Below are 13,149 nucleotides of genomic sequence, written 5' to 3'. Positions count from 1 at the left end.
CCGAGATAGAACAAATAAGTGGAATGGTTTGTTCTTTAACAGGTCCAGAACTCAAAGGTGTACCATCAACCCCCTGTATCGGAGTTATCAACGTCTTTGGTACCTGAGAGATATTGTGTATCTTAGCCCACTCTACATCGATATAATTACCGGCTGCTCCACAGTCAATAAGCGCCGGAATACCTGGGATAGTCCTTTCAGACAACTGGATAGAAAGAGAGACGACCACCATGGACTGTTTAGTGAGTGAATCGTCAAGAGACATATTGGTCACATACGGGGAAGAATGTTGTTTGGTACTTACCGGTCTTCCCCTCACGGTAAGGCTTTGGAGTTTTCCGACTTAGGGAAAGAAGGACGGCGAGGGGGAACCAGATGACAATCCTTCAACACATGAGTCGAAGATCCACAATACATACATAGCTTAAAAGACTTTCTCCTCTCCCTTTCGGCAGCCGTAATAGGTCCACGGATGGTCCCAATTTGCATGGGTTCTTCCGATGAAGACAAACTTTTTTGAAGCGAATGGGACTGATCCAACTGAAATCGTGTTGTTCCTTTCCCTTTCTTCCTTTCATATGCCCTTTCATGCATGCGATAGTCAATTTGCATGGCTAGGGTGATCATGTCGGCTAGATTAGCAGGACGAGGAACTTTAGAGACTTCGTCTTTAAGTTCGTCTGTAAGACCTCTCCGAAATAATGTAAGTAGACCTTCATCTGGCCATCCTAGTTCAGAGGAGAGTTGTTTGAACTGTGTGATGTACCAGAGTAATTCTTTGTTTCCTTGTTTGAGATCTAAAAGGCGTTCTTGTGTGGCAACTGTTATCTCCTTTCTTCCGAACATGGTTTTGAGGCTATTAGTAAAGGCAGCGTAAGAATCGAGAATTGCATTGTTGGACGTAACTAGAGGGGTTGCCCAAGCCAAGGCTGGTCCCGAAAGACGTGACATCAAATATCCAACCTTATCTTTGTCGGTCGGAAAAAAGCGAGACTTAAATGTAAACAAGACGGTACAACTGTCAAGGAATTCCTTTAATTTGTAGGGATCCCCGTCGTACATAAGGGAATGCACAGACGACGGAGGGGTATCGGAAAACACTCTGTCTACACGATTACGTAGTTGAGCATTGTCTTGTTTCAGGGATTGGACTTCTAACGACATGGCCTGCATGGCTGCCATTAACTGTTGCATTTGTTGTTCCATTTGGAATAACAATCGCCAAGAGCGATACCGATAGTATCTTTTTTTATGGCGTCGCTTACTGTCACGGCTGTCAATTTCACAATGAGTGTAAATGGTAAATTTGGCACACAGAGGTACTAAGCCATCCGCTCACCTTGGCGATTGTAGACTCCAACCGGAAGACTCAAAGCAGATAGGAAGATTACCCTGAACAAATCCTGACACCTCCGCCCGAGGTAAAGTAACCCGGGTGAGGAAGCAGGATTCCCAGGGAAACCCTCTAATGGGAAGAAAACCCTGGACGACTTCCAAGCACGGTGGTCCAGTTGACGGCAGTGGATAGGACAGCTCCGGCAGGAACCATCAATGGTAACCTCAGAAATCTGATCTGTCGATTTGAACAAGGGAAGAAGCAGAGGAAAGTTTAGAGGAGAGCGCCAGGTAAGAAAAGAAATAAAGAGGTAATGGAAAGCTTCTCACCATCCGAAGATGGATTAGGAGTGATATCCGGAGCTTAATGGAGTAGGTGAGCTTCGGGAGAATCTAGATCGGGATAAATGGGAATAAGATACTGCGGTAGAGGTACGAGAGCCCCTAAAGAGCGGGAGACTTACTCAGCTGGAAGGGAGGCAGAGACGGGAATCAAAGGAGAGTAATCCGTGGAACCGAAGGCGAGCGGGATGAACGGGGATGGAGAAACCGGGGAGAACACTCTACAGAGGATCGAAAAAGACAGATAAATCAGAATTGTTAGTTTGAAGAGAAAACAAGTGAGTTAGGAGAGAGAGATTCAGTAGCGAACTCACGGAGCGCCAAAGGCAGAAGCGACGCAAATTGCCGGTCGCTTGGTTTCCGTATAAAGGGTCACATGATCTCCATGCCACACGTGATCGTCTGTTCGCACGGTATGGGAGCGTGCAACAACTAGACCGCTGCTAGTCGGATGAGGAGAAAGGGAAACCACCCGCCTAGCGGGATGAGTAATCAAGGCACCACACAGACGGGTTCGAGCCCATATATACCACTTGCGATGAGGTGTAACAAGTTGGCTCTTGAGATCGTTTCTTGTCTGCATGTATCTTGGTTCTTTGTCGAGTGTCTTTCAGGGTAGCAAGGGTGAGTTTATGTCCGGTTTGAATGTCCACAACCAACGCATTGACTGTAAGGGAACTTGTTGATCGTGTAGGTGCAGTAGGAATTACCGAAGGATGCAACCCATAGATACAGTAGAAAGGAGTCATTTTGATGGCTGAGTGCCGGGAGTTATTGTAGGCAAATTCGTCGTAAGGTAGTAGAGCGTGCCAGTTGTCTTGAGCTGCAGAGATAAAGCATCTGAGGTATTGTTCTAAAGATTGATTCAATCTTTCGGTCTGTCTGTTAGATTGTGGATGAAAACCAGAAGTAAGATCCTGTTGGATTCCTAGGGAATGGCATACATTTTTCCAAAATGCAGACATGTATTGTGGTCCTCTGTCAGAGAGAATACTTTTCGGTAACCCATGAAGGCGAAAAATAGTCTGTAGGAAACAAGATGCCATTTGAGCCGCGGTTGGGAGTTTTGCCATGGGGATGAAATGTGCCATCTTTGTCAAAGAATCAATGGTTACCATAATGGTGGTGTTTAGATTAGAAGGAGGTAGTTCTACTATAAATCAGTAGAAATCCTTTCCCAAGGTTCATTGGGTAATGTGGGTTGAACTAGCTTTCCCACCGGTAACTTCGTTGGGTTTTTTCTTGGAGACATACAGTACAGGAAGAAACATAGTCTTGAACATCTCCTAGTAGAGACGGCCTCCAAAAATGGCGACTGACAAGTTCATGAGTGTTCGCTATACCTCAGTGACCAGCTGTTTTGTGATCGTGGCACATAAGTAATACCTGTTTCCTAAGAGAAAAAGAAGGTACATATAATTTTGTATTATGGTAAAACAATCCTTGTTCTTCCTGGAGTTGATACATTTGAATGTCGGCTTCCTGGATACCTTACACTTGTCTCCGAACATCCTGAAGAAAGGTGGAGATAAGGAAAATATAAGTGGCTTGAGGTATGATCTTCTCCGAGATTCGACCTTCTTCAGGTTGGAGACTGCGTGATAACGCATCAGCCAACTGGTTGTAAGTTCCTGGAATGTGCGTGAGAACAAAGTCGTAGGAAGAAAAAAAATAGGCCCATCTGGCTTGGCGGCTATTTTGACATTCAAAATTCTGGAGGACCTTCAGGTTTCTGTGATCGGTTCTGATGGTGATGGGGTATTTGGCTCCAATCAAGAGATGTCTCCACTCTTGGCAGACTTTCTTGATAGCTAATAGTTCCTTCTCTAAAACAGTGTAGTTTTGTTCTGAAGAAGATAGTGACTTTGACATATAGGCAATTGGATGTTCTACGCCAGTTAGGGAAGTCTGTTTGAGTACTCCTCTGATAGCCGAATGTGAGGCATCTATCTCTAAGACAAATGGTTTCGTTTGATCGGGTAATCTTAATATGGGAGCAGTGGAGAAGGCTTTTTTGAGTGTCTCAAAGGCTTGTTGAGTGTCAGTAGACCAATTAAATATTTTCCCTTTTTGTAACAAGGTGGTCAAAGGTTTGATGATTTTAGAAAAATGAGGGATATATTTCCGATAAAAGTTGGAAAATCCCACAAACCTTTGTATCTCCTTTACCCCTTGAGGTGCCTTCCATTGCAGGATGGCTTGCACTTTTCTGGGGTCCATTGATGCTCCTTCTGCTGAGAGGATGAATCCCAAATAAGGAATACTGGTTTGATGAAAGGAACATTTCTCTAATTTGGCGAACAAATGGTGGGTTTGCAGACGATGTAATACTTCTGTGACATGTTTAATATGTTCATGCAGATTCTTGGAAAAAATCAGAATATCGTCTAAATAGACGATCAAAGAATGGAGAAGTAAATCCGAAAATATGTGATCCACAAACCTATGGAAAATGGAAGGAACATTTGCTTACCCGAAGGGCATCACGCGATATTCGTAGTGCCCAAAGGGTGTACAAAATGCGGTCTTCCATTCATCGCCGCTCCTAATCCGAACCAAATGATAAGCTCCTCTTAAATCCAGTTTTGTAAATATGGAAGCCCCTCTTACGGCTTCGAGGATGTCTTGGATAAGGGGTAAAGGGTATCTGTCCTTATGGGTGACTTTGTTTAACCCTCTATAATCAATCCAGGGCCTGAGCTCTTTGCAATCCTTTTTTGGTATAAAAAACAAGGATGCCTCAGCTGGACTTTTAGATTCTGTTATTAGTCCGTTAAGCAAATTGGTTTCCAAGTATTTTTGTAATGCTTCCTTTTCTGGACCTGATAAGGTATACATCCACCCGAATGGAATCTGAGCATCAGGTAGCAGATCGATGGCACAGTCGTCCCTTCTGTGGGGAGGTAATTGGTTGAATTCCTCATTGGAGAAGACTGTATGATACTTTTGATAGCAATCAGGTAATAGATTTAAGTTCAAAACCACAGGAGAAGTATTTAAGGAGCTTTCATGACATGTAGAGGTTTGCACTCCAGCTGCACTGTGTTGTAGGCATGAGGAAATACAGAATTCGGATCCCAAAAACAATGTTCCAGATTTCCAATTGATATATGGATTATGTTTAGTGAACCATGGGATGCCCAGAATGACTGGGTAGTGTGCTGCTTTTAGAAGATCAAAGACGACCTCTTCTGTATGTGTAGAAATCTTCATAGTAAGGACCGAAGTGTTATTTTTTTATGGGTCCTGAGGATAAAGGAGTCCCATCAACTCCTTCGACTGGTACAGCAGCGGCCTTAGATATGTGAGGTATCTTGTTTTTATAAGCCCAATCTGTGTCCATAAAAAGACCCGCAGCACCATAATCCACCAGAGCCCGAACCTTGTTGATAGTAATATCCTGGAATTGGATTGTTATTGGTGATATCACCATCTGAGATGAATTAGAAATGCACTCCACGGAACTCTTCACAATGGACCTGTTCACGGTTCCCTTCATGAACGGGTGGAGGCGTTTCCCCAGCGCCGTGGAGGGACCAGGTTACAGTCTTTTAATACATGCTTGTCTGATCCACAATACATACACAACCCCAAGGTACGTCTTCTATTCCTTTCTTCCGGGGTAAGAGGTCCTTGAGTTATACCTATTTGCATAGGTTCGTCCTCCGTGGTACGGGGCGTCTTGATAGCTTCGTTCCTTGAGGTTGTCGGAATTCCTTTGGCGCGTCCTTTCCTTTTTTCCAGATTTCTTTCCTGAATTCTATAGTCCATTTGTAGGACAAGAGTAATCATTTCTGCAAGATTGTGCGGACGGGGTACCCGAGACAGTTCATCCTTCAGGTCATCATTCACGTTTCTGTGAAATATGGTTAGGAGGGCGTCATCCGACCAGGCCGTCTCGCTGGCCAGTTGCTTGAATTGAGTGATAAAGGCCAGTAGTTCCATATTCCCTTGTTTCAAGTCAAGAATGTTTTCTTGGGCTGTAACCACTAATTCTCTGCGACAGAACATAGCCTGTAGGCGCGCTTCCAGACAAGTTAGATATCATAAAGCTAACCTTGGATCGGTCAGTCGGGAAGAAGGCTGGTTTTAGGGTGAATTGTACAGTGCAGGAGTCTATGAACTCCTTAAGTCTTTTAGGGTTTCCTTCCTATTTCCCCATAGGTAGAGGACCGGGTAATTCTGTTCTAGAGTTAACCATTTGTCGGAGCATGGTATTTTCATTCCGCAGAGTTTGTACTTCAGTATTAAGGTTTTGGACCGCAGCCACCAGTTGTTGGATTTGTTGATCCATTTTCTTCGGTGACTCTGTTCTTTTTGGCGTTGCTATCTCTTAATGTCTTAACTTTCACAGTTAACAGGTACTCACAAGTCTTCTGGCTCTTACAGTTCAGTTCAGGGTAAGTAAGGAACGTCCCCCCAGGTGTCCAGAGGCCAGTAAACTGTGCTCTGTGCAACCCAGGGGGCCACCCCCTGGAAAACCCTCTTGGGGAAGAAAACCCAGAATCAGCAGCAGAAGGTGGAGTTCTTCTGAGGTGTAGATCAAACGTCTTGATGGCAAGAAGAGGTGAAGATCTCAGCACGATAATTGGAGTCCACAAAAAGAGGAACCTTCCTATCCACAGATGGACTGCAACGGGAAGGGAGGCTTCGCAAGCAGAAGCTGTCGAAACGAGGATGGCAACAGCTGGGTGTAAGGAGGAGGAGCAACCCGCGGGAGACTCCAGCGGGGTAAAGAGAGAAGCGTAGGCGAGGAAGAGCAAAGGTAGGTAGGAAGAAGCAGTAAGAAGCTTAAAGAAAGTAAAAAGGGGTGTTGACAAAAAACTGAGGAAAATAGAAGAGAAAGCCGATAGGAGAAGAGCTAAGTAAGCAGGCAGGGCGCCGCAAAGTAAACGGAAAGCCAAAGGACGGCAGAAGGAAGAAAAGGAAGTGCCAACGTAACAGCAAAATAGAAGGATAGGGAAGAAAAGGGGCAGACAGAGAATAGTTAGCAAAAGGGGAAGCAAGAGCGGAAAAAAGGCACAGGAAGAAAGGAAGTCAGAAACCGACGAACGGAAAGAGGAGCGGAACGGGGAAGTTCGAATGGAATAGAATCACAAGCGAAGGCAGGAGCAATGCTATCGAAGAGACGGAGTAGCAACGCAGTTACCTGTCTCCCTCACTTGAATAAGTAGAAGTAAAAGGTTGAATCTGAACGTCCTCCATCTTGGATGGAAGACTAGACTTGCACTGCTAGTTGGTGGTAATGTGACCAAACAGCCGCCATCTTGGATTACATTGAACAAGGCGAGGATGGTGAATCTTCCAATGTCTCCAGAAATATCTAGGGGCCCTTCTGACACAAACTGCATGATGTACAGGTATGAACAGCGTTTCAGACATAGACAAAAATAACAATGTGGCAATTATACAGGGTGATCATTGTGTCATGATCACTGCTTCCAAGGAGTCAGGACCAGCCCAACGTCCTTGGAAGCAGGCCCCTAACCCTAAGCACCAGCCGGTCCCCACTGGGACCTTTTGGACCTTGTCCTGGCGCCGGTGGCACCAGGCTCATCAAAACCATTGGTCCCGGCACTGGAAGCGCCGGGCTCATAATAGGTGTGAAGATGCTTGGGTGGACTTACCTGCAGCAGACCATGCTGCTTACTTACCAGCCACTTAGAAGCCATCTGAGAACAGGGACTACTTTCTTACCTGGGTGGGGCAGCTCCACTCCCTGGATACAGCACTGGAACTCTTCTGGAAACTGGAACTCTTTTCTTACCTAGGCGGGGCCGTGGAAGAAGACGCCTCATCACTCCAAGGCTATTTAAACCACACCTGATTGATGAAGCGTGCTTCGCGTTATTCTGCATCTGCAGCAGAACGCTCACCGAGTCTGCTCCGGCCTTTCTTCTTCCGATCCTGGACCTGCAAGAATCCTACTTACCATTTCAGTATCCAGACATCATCAGCACCTGCAAAGAACAGAAACAACAGGTTAGCAAGGCGAACTTTACACGCAGTGCTTACTTACCTGATCCATCGGCTGCGGCCGTGTTCTTCACGCCGCATCTCCACCTGCAAGAACAAAAGCATTGCCATACTTACCGGCACGCTGTGAATTCCGGATTTCTTCGTTCTGCATCGCCGCCTGTGAAGACAAAGTATCGTTAACAACTTACTGGCATTCCGCGGACTCCGGCTCTGCAATCCAACATCTGAAAGGCAAAAGAAAAGACATTAAGCAGGTATTTACTTACGTCCATCACGCTCGTCGCAATAAAACGCCTGCGAATTCTCCGGCGTCTCTTAACACGAACTAAGCTGCAAGGAAAGAGACAGTTAGAGCGCTTGCCATACTTACGAACCTCCAAGCGCTTCACTTCATCTTTCATCTCAAGAGCCCTGCAATACATAAGGGAAAGGCATTATACAGAGTCTGCATATAAACGTGCCACGCATGTAAAGACTATAAAGACAAAAGGTGTCCAGAAACTCACCGCTCGTGCAGATAACGACGGTAACCATCCTCTGAATTCAAGAGGCCTGTGTTTCACCAGTGAAGGAACTGGCAACGGCACCCTGCACCAGACGCAGATGGAGAGCCCAGCATTCACCTATATAAGGTGAGCACGTTGACCTGGGGGCTCTACGAAAAAGCTGGGAAGAGAGAGAGAGGGACATTCAACAACCCATACCATTAACCCCCATATTCTTTCACCTGCAGAAACCTCACTGTTCGAGTCCGACACACCATGCGAAGAGGTTCGACCCCAGAAGCCCATCGAGTCCTGCACATCACTTTTCGAGTCACAGACAGCTTCCTGCCAAGACCCACGCCTCCGTGGGAATCAGGTGAGCGTTACACATTGATATTTTGCTTTCAGATAAAGAGCTTGGTTTTGATGGCTTTGCAGAATGTTTGGTGGGATTCGATCATTCTTAGATGAGTAGGGAGTGCGTTCCAGTGGGTGGCGGCCAGTGTAGGAAAACTGGACCCCCCGCTCGGGCTTTCCGAATTTTTGGCATGAGAATCATGTTGGAATAGCCTTTCCTAAGAGGTCTCGTGGCGGTGTGCCTGGTGATCCTCTGGACTAGGTACGGGGGTGAGAGCTCATGGAGGCATTTGTGAGGGTAAGGGTTTTAAAGACAATTCTTTCTTTGACCGGGAGCCAATGAGCCTGCCTTCTCACTTCAGAGATATGGTCTTTTCTTGAGGTTCCTGTGGCTGCCCTGATGGCGTTGTTTTGAACCAACTGAAGTTTGGCAAGATTTTTTTGAGATGTTCCTATGAGGAGGGCATTACAGTAATCCAGCCTTGAACCAATTATAGCCCTAGCAATGGTGAGGCAGTTCTGGCGAGATAGGAAGGGTCTGGCTGCGTTAAGCACTTTGGAATAATAGGCTGATGAGGAATGAGGAAGCAATGGCATTGACCTGTCTGTTCATTGTCAGATCAGAGCCCAATAGACTCCAAGTGTCTTGACATTGTTAGAGAACTTGATAGGAATGTTATCAATGGTAAAGGATGAGTACTGCTTATCGTGGTTGCCCAGGGTGGTGGGTGACCCTATGAGTAGGAGTTCCGTTTTTTCACTGTTGAGGCAGAGCTAAGTGTCTGCCATCCAGGATTGGATAGTGGAGTAAATGGTGGTGAGTGTGTTCATATCTGCATCATAGTCCCCAGTGAGTGGGATAAGCACCTGCGTGTCATCCCCATAGTTGGTATACGATATGCGCAGGGAGTCAAGGATGCTGAACAAAGGCCTTGTGAAAAGGTTGTAAAGGGTAGGCATGATACAAGAGCCCTGTGGAACACCACATTTAATGTGGCTGTGGGTGGCACAGGCGGAGTTAGGGAAGACTTTCATGGCTCTCTGTTGAAGAAAGGAGGTGATCCAGTCACGCGCTTTGGGGGAGAAGTTAGCCTCAGCTGCTAGATGGCGGCACAGAGTGTTGTGATCGACCAAGTCAAAGGCTGCGGATAGATCTAGGAGCAGAAGGAGCGCAGGTTTGCCTGTGTCTCTGATATCATCCATTTGGTTCTTTAGGTCTAGGAGGGGCGTCTCAGTGCCGTGACGTGGGCGGAAACCAGATTGCCGCAGGCCGAGGAGACGATTCTCTTCCAGAAATTGTTGGACTTGCAGGTAGGCTGCTTTGGTTTATAAAGAAGGGAAAGGGGGGATCCTCTTTGTATTTTATAGAGGGGCCTGAGTCTGGAGGACGAATTAATACTGCAAAGAGAGGGGGTTGGACTCTGGCTGCCTCTTCCTCTGAGACACTAACAGGTGTCGCGCTAGCATACATGAAACTAAGTCTACGCTAGTAAGACTTGTGTTTTTTGTAATAGGGCCCAACAACAATTTTTCACGGGTGCTTAACAGTTTTTATTTGGGACACGCCCCAAAATTTTTTTAAAACATAGACAAACTACAAGTCCATTGTCACAAATTGTATTATTCATTATATTGTATCGGCATATAATGTCAACAACACTTAGTCGTTAATAGCGTAGACTTAGTTTCATGTATGCTAGCGCGACACCTGTTAGTGTCTCAGAGGAAGAGGCAGCCAGAGTCCAACCCCCTCTCTTTGCGGTAGGCTGCTTTGTCCAGAATTTTAAGTAGAAATGGGACGGTGGTAATGGGCCTATAGTTCCCTGGGACCGTTGGGTTGAGGGTCAGTTTCTTAAGGAGTGGGCGTACCCACGCTTCCTTGAGTCCAGTTGGAACGTGTCCAAATTGGAAGGATGAATTATTGAATGCTGTTAGGAAGGGTGCTAAGATATGTGCCGAGTCTTTGATGAGTTGGGCAGGACAGGCGTTTGAGGGTTTGATAGATTTCAGCTGGGTGATAACTTCCAGCTCGGTCATATCTTTAAAGTGAAAAGGAGGGAAGGACTTGGTCTTGGAGGGTTTAGGTGTATCCCTATGTAAGTTGGCTAGGAGGCTGTTAAGGGCTTTTTGATGGCCGCGGATTTTAGTTTGGAGAGAGTTGACTTTGTCTAGCATGGCAGACTGAATGCTGTTGCACCATTTTTCGTCTTTGAGGAGAGAGGGAGGAGGCGTGGATGGCTTTTCTAACTCCCTAAAGATGGCGAATATTTCTTTGGGCCCTGATTTGGCGTTGTTAATCCTGGAGTTGAAAGATGCGGATTTGGCTAGGGTGATGTTGGCTTTGTAAGATATGGAGATGGCTTTGAAGGCGCTTCTGGTGACTTCAGAGGGGTTGGCTTTCCAAGCGGAGAGGGCAGCCCTCTTCCGAGAGCGTTGGTCAAGCAGTTCTTTTGAGAACCATGTATTAAAATGTTTAACTTTTTTAGCTTTTTTAAGGGTGAGTGGAGCAATGGTGTCAACAGCTTTGGTGACAATCTCTTTGAAGGTGTTGGCTAAGGTTTCTGGGTTTTTGGAGAATGGAGCTTGCAGGTCAGGCACACGTAGAAACAGTGCTAGGTTTTCAGCAGTCAGTTGACGTGAGCTCCTTGCGAGTGCTGCAGGACAGGGGGTGATGGGTCCAGGAGGCCCTTTTTTCGTATTGAGGTTGAATTGAAGATAATAGTGGTCGGACCATGGGATGGAGCTGTTAGCGATGATTTGGATGGAACAGTTATGTTGGCTAATCCAATCAAGAGTACGTCCTTTGACATGAGTACAATCAGCGATAGATTGCGAGAAGCCCAAGGTAGAGAGGGCTTTCTTGAGGGATTAGCGTGAGAGTCCTTAGGGTCGTTGAGCCGTAGGTTTAAATCGCCCAGAAGTATGACTTGGGATGTCTTTTTAATGTTGTCAGACAGTGAGAGGATGAGGGTGTCCTGAAAGTCTGTGATTGGACCCGGAGGTCTGTAGACAATATGCATGTTAATGGTGCAATTGTGGGAGACATTAATTTTTAATGGGAGGTAGTCACAGTTGCGATCAAGTTTCCCTTCCACTTCTCTGTGTAAGAGTTTTCCGGGTAATGAGGGCCCCACCCCCGCCTCTCTGGAGGGCACGGTCTTTTCTAAAGATGGTGTACCCTGCAGGAAGGGCGAGAGATAGTGCAGGGCCTGAGCTTGTAATTATTAGGAGGTCGAGGTTGTCCTTGATGATGAGGTTGTTTATGTCTAGGGCCTGGGCAGGTTCTGAGCGTGCGTTGACCAGAGCACACCTGAGGGTCGTGTTGGTCATTGAGGGTGAGGAGGCAGGCAGCAAGGTGGGCGAGATAGAGGGCTGAGGCTTAGTGTGCAGTGCATTATCAACATATTGCATGGGGCCACAGGGGGCTCAGGCATAGTATGCAGTACATTATCAGTGTATAGCATGGGGGCCACAGGGGGCTCAGGCATAGTATGCAGTACATTATCAGTGTATAGCATGGGGGCCACAGGGGGCTCGGGCATAGTATGCAGTACATTATCAGTATATAGCATGGGGGCCACAGGGGGCTCAGGCATAGTATGCAGTATATTATCAGTATACAGCATGAGGGCCACAGGGGGCTCGGGCACAGTATGCAGTACATTATCAGTATACAGCATGGGGGCCACAGGGGGCTCGGGCATAGTATGCAGTACATTATCAGTATGTAGCATGGGGGCCACAGGGGGCTCGGGCATAGTATGCAGTACATTATCAGTATATAGCATGGGGGCCACAGGGGGCTCAGGCATAGTATGCAGTACATTATCAGTATATAGCATGGGGGCCACAAAGGGCTCAGGCATAGTATGCAGTACATTATCCGTATATAGTATGGTGGCCACAGGGGGCTCAGGGGCCTGCATAGATGTCCCAGTGCGCATAGACCGTGCGCATGATTAGCCCAAAACATGGCACCCGTATGCATCAGGAATCGGGTAGCATTGACACTGAGATAGGCCAGTATTGTCATGCCAACCTTTACTTAACTATGGAGGCGCGATCAGGCACTGCAGCCGACACGCCATGACTGTGTGTGCTCTTTTGAGGTAAGCCATTACGGGACCAGCCCCCTCATGGAGCACTCATCGAGGATGGATGCTTTGTATCTATTTATTGTTCAGGACACTATTTAAGTATATGATGTGGGTGGAAACCAACAAGGATTGTATATAACATTTAGCAACATGAATACTAAACACGTACTGTTGTCTTTGCGGGGATTAGAGCTCATTCTGCCATTTTGTGTATGATAGTTCTCTTAGCACACAGACTTGCAAAAGGACAATAACCAGTGATTAATGGGGCTGTCCATCACTAGTAGATAACGTTCGGCAATATTTAATATAAAACACGTACTGTTGTTTTTGCAGTGATTAGAGCACATTCTGCCATTTTGCATATATTAAAGGATAGTTCCGGGACTTTTTTTTATTGTCCCTACGGTTCGGCCATGTGTTTTTAAGCATAACTCGGTAGATCGTAGAAAACTTTCCTATGGACCTTACCCGACTTTTCGTCCATTAACGCACTCGAAATCAGCCGCCATTTTCTGATAATCCTATCATTTCCCCCCATCGCCCTGGCTCAC

Source organism: Ambystoma mexicanum, chromosome 8, assembly GCF_040938575.1.
Source record: "Ambystoma mexicanum isolate Mex_15411 chromosome 8, UKY_AmexF1_1, whole genome shotgun sequence".
In the NCBI taxonomy this organism is placed as follows: Eukaryota; Metazoa; Chordata; class Amphibia; order Caudata; family Ambystomatidae; genus Ambystoma; species Ambystoma mexicanum.
The sequence above is the reverse complement of the archived record's forward strand: the minus strand, read 5'-3'. Positions refer to the sequence as shown.